Genomic DNA, 4,640 nt, shown 5'->3' with positions numbered 1-4,640 from the left:
CACCTTAGGTGTATGTGGCTGGCGCCTTAGCCACTTGAGCCACAGGCGCCAAGCTGAGACAAGGTCTTGATATGTTATCCAAGCTGGTCTTGAGATCCTCCCAAAGTGTTAGGATTATAGGTGTAAGCAGATCCTTATTCCATTTCCAATATCCCCCTCCCCAAATACCTTCCTATAATCTTTATCCATCTGAGTAGGTGACAACTTCAATCTTCCAGAAATTTTAGAAGCGTACTTCTCTCTTCTCTTTCATCCTTGTCCAGTCCTTCCACAAAAACTATCAGCTGTGCCTTTAAAATATATATAGAATCAAATCACTGTGCTGTTATCGTTACCACTGTGGTCTCTCACCTGGATTATTGTAAAAGCTTCCTAACTGATGTCTCTGTTTCCACCCTTGCCTCTTTATAGTCTGTTCTTGGCATGTAGCCATGTTTGTAATTCCTCAAAAAACTCCGAAGATTTCCAGTCCCATTCAGAATAAATGAAAAAGGCTCTCCCACTATACTTCCCTGCTCAGACCTCATTTTCTAACATTCTTCCTCCCTGCAACTTTGCTTCAATAACACTACCTTCCTCCCTGTTCCATAACTGCCCCAGGGCCTTTGCCATGTGCTCTTTCCTTCACCTGGAATACGCTTGCCCTACACAGCCACAGAGCCTGCTTCTTTACCTGATAAGTGACTGGAAGATGAGAAACACCTAAGAAGAAGGTCAAGACAAACAATTGTTCAATATAAGAAGAATCAGAAGAACTGAGTATCTCAGAAGCATAGAGAGGAAAGTTTAAAGGTGAGAATGGCCTTTTTCTCTGTCTTCTTCTTTATCATTTCTGGCTCCCTTCACTGTAAATTAAGTGAAAGAGTTATCTGTACCAGCATTGTCCAAGTGTCCAATAGAAATATGAGCCACATGGGCAGCACTTGTGGCTCAGTGAGTAGGGTGCTGGTCTCATATACCGAGGGTGGCAGGTTCAAACCCGGCCCCAGCCAAATTGCAAAAAAAAAAAAAAAAATTTATTCACAGAAATATGAACCACATATGTAATTTTGAACTTTCTAGTTAACTGGTTTTGTTTTTTTGAGGCAGTCTCACTCTTTTGCCCCAGATTAGTGTGCCCTAGCATCAGCCTAGCTCAAGGCAACCTCAAACTCTTGGGTTCTGGCTATCCTCCTGCTTCAGCCTCCAAGTAGCTGGGCCTACAGGCCTGTGCTATAACACCTAGCTAATTTTTCTTTTTAATAGAGATGGGGTCTTGCTCTTGCTCAGGCTAGTCTCAAACTCCTGAGCTCAAGCAATCCTCTGCCTTTCCCTTTCGGAGTGCTAGGATTACAGTCATGAGTCATGAATCACCACTCGGCTGGGTGTTTACCCTTAGGTGAACTGGGTATTCATCCCTTTGGCAATCAGGTTGTGAAGTCAACCTGATGGATTATGATCAGTCTATGGAAAAAATAGGTGCATAGAGTCAGATTATTTGGATGATAATATTAAAGTCATATGTGATTGTCATTGTAAATGGCTTTTTTTTTTATTGAGACACAGTCTCACCTTGTCACCCTCAGTAGAGTGCCATTGTGTCATAGCTCTCAGCAACCTCAAACTCTTGGGCTCAAGCGATCCTCTTTCCTCAGCCTCCCTAGTCGCTGGGACTACAGGCACCCACCACAACACCTGGCTATTTTTTGTTTATTTGTTTAATTTTTTGTTTTAGCAGGCAAAGACCGGTTTTGAACCCACCAGCCCCAGTGTATGTGGTCAGCCTACACTGAGCTATGGGCACTCAGCCATAAATGACTTTTTTATAAAGTTCTTGTATTTCTGCTTTCATTCTTCTTCTACCTAACCACTGAGCTATGGGCACTCAGCCATTAATGGCTTTTTTATAAAGTTCTTGTATTTCTGCTTTCATTCTTCTATACTTTTTAAATTTAATATCTTTAAACTTTATTTTACTTATTTCTTTAGTTTTTTTTTTTTTTTTCTTAGGCAGAGTCTCACTCTGTCCTCCTGGGTAGAGTGCCATGGTATCATCACAGCTAAGAGCAACCTCTAACTCTTAGGCTCAAGCCATCCTCTTGCCTCAGCCTCCCAAGTAGCTGAAACTACAGGTGCCTACCACAGTGCCCCTCTAGTTTTTCTGTTTTTCATGGAGACAGGGTCTGGCTCTGGCTGTGGCTCAGGCTGGCCTTGAACTCCTGACCTCAAGCAGTCTACCTACCTCAGCCTCCCAAGTGCTAGGATTACAGGCGTGAGCCACTGTGCCCAGCCTGTCTTTCAGTTTTATTATTGGACTATATTTTGGCTACTTAAATAGATCTAAGGTGTCAGGAAGACAGGTGTTTACTATGTAATTTAAATAACTTAGAACAGTCTTCCATTTTCCATTTATTTCACCATTAGTCTCGCTCATTAAGACTTTTTTTTTTTTTGCCATTTCTGCGACTGTGGGATTATGAGACATGGAGAAGTTCTATAAGATTTTTTTCCTAATGGCCTAGGCCCACTTCCCTAGTGTAAAGTGTGTTCCTTAATTTGATTCTGTGGTCTGGGGCTTGAGGGGTTGCATAGGCACTGATAAGTGACTGTAGGTCTGGCATTGTGAATTAGGCATCTATGTAAATACCAAACCTGAAGAAATATTTGCCACAGGCACGTCTGTTTTCTTTTCTTTCTTTTTATTTTTTTGGCCGGGGCCAGGTTTGAACCCACCACCTCCAGCATATGGGGCCGGCGCCCTACTCCTTTGAGCCACAGGTGCCGCCGGCACGTCTGTTTTCCATGTGACTCTATAATAGTTTCAACATAGTCTATCTAACAAATTTACCATAGGATAGATATTTGGCTTGTTTGTCAAGTGACAATAGAAAAGGTTGGCAGACTTGACAGTTTATTAGTTTCTGCTATTTTAGGAATATCTTTCTCTCATCATTAAATTTATGAGTTTGGGCTTGGCGCCTGTGGCTCAAGTGGCTAAGGCGAGCCAGCCACATACACCTAAGGTGGCGGGTTTGAATCCAGCCCAGGCCTGCCAAACAACAATGATGGCTGCAACTAAAAAATAGCCGGGTGTGTGGCAGGCGCCTGTGGTCCCAGCTACTTGGGATGCAGAGGCAGGAGACTCGCTTGAGCCCAGGAGTTGGAGGTTACTGTGAACTTTGATGCCACAGCACTCTCCCCAGGTGGACAGTTTGAGGCTCTGTCTCAAAATAAAAAAATAATAATAATAAATAAATAAATTTATGAGTTTCTGCCCAAATGTCCATTTATTTGGGGAACCTATCAAACTAGTTTTTTTGTTAATTGAACCTTTTTTATGTTATACTCCTGGTCAATTTATTTACTTCCAAATTGTATTTTGCTTCTTAAGTTTTACATTTTGGGGTCTGAGACATGATCTCCTGATATGTGAGATTGGAAAATCTGATTTATATTCTCCCATATTAGTTTCCTCCATACCAGCTGTATTTTTATTAGACAATTAATTGTTTCCTACTTTGACTACCAAATTTTCAGTTAGGCCTTAGCTACTGTCCAAGGCCTGGATATCCTTTCTGTAAGTTACAACTTACTGACAGTTGTGTTTATTTTATTTTATTTTATTTCATTATTTTTTTTTTGAGACAGTCTCATGGTGTTACCCTTGGTAGAGTGCCTTGGTGTCACAGCTCACAGCAACCTCAAACTCTTGGGTTTAAGCGATTCTTTTGCCTCATCAGTAGCTGGGATTACAGGCACCCACCACAACGCCTGGCTATTTTGTTGTTGTCGCTGTAGTTGTCGTTGTTTGGCAGGCCCAGGCTGGGTTCCAATCTGCCAGCCCCAGTGTATGAGGCTGGCACTATACCCGCTGAACTATAGGCTCTAAACCAGTTGTATTGATTTTAATTAATCGTACTGAGTTGACCTGTCTGTATTTCCACTTATAAGGGTTCTGCTATGATTGAATTTAGGGATGCTACTTTCTACTTGATCCCTATGGTGTGAGTGAAGTAAGACCATCTATGAAGCATATTAGCTGTGCCTAGGTGCCAGCTCAGACCAGGAAGATGCTGTCCCGAGGGGTAGTGGTCAGGGTGTTCCCTGCTCTCTCCGCTCATGGAGCAAGCTCAACAACAGTTATGATACTACCTCATGTGCCTTTGATGTACCACTGGGACCTGGCTTTGTCCTTTCCACTATGTACTGTATACTTCCATTCTAGGTGGGTAGTACTTGGGGCTATCCTAGGATGGGTTGCTTGGTTCTTATTTTGGGGCTATCAGCAATCATTCCTCTGCATTCTGAAGTGCAAGAAATGTAACCAATGTCCTTTTTCTCTATTGGGCTAGTTTTCTGTATTAGAAATTACTTTGTCCAATAAGCTGAAATGACACTATGCCTGATCTTCAGAGTCTTAACTCTTGCTGACCAATCAGCATGTCCATGAGTCGTTGAAATGTCTTTTCTTTATTAGTGTAGGTGTTCAGGGTAAGTAGGATGTCATGCTACCCTCCTATTCATCTAAGGATGTCTGTTGTCTGATCTTCAAGGAAAGTCTTGGATTTTATCCCTAGTGATTTGATAATATTGTAAAAGAATATTTAACATGGAAAGTTGTTTTTTTTTTTTTTTTTTTGCAGTTTTTGGCCAGGGCTGGG

This window comes from Otolemur garnettii, unplaced genomic scaffold (assembly GCF_000181295.1).
Source record: "Otolemur garnettii isolate 467f Iridium unplaced genomic scaffold, OtoGar3 scaffold00009, whole genome shotgun sequence".
NCBI classification, from domain to species: Eukaryota; Metazoa; Chordata; class Mammalia; order Primates; family Galagidae; genus Otolemur; species Otolemur garnettii.
This window is presented reverse-complemented; position numbering follows the sequence as displayed.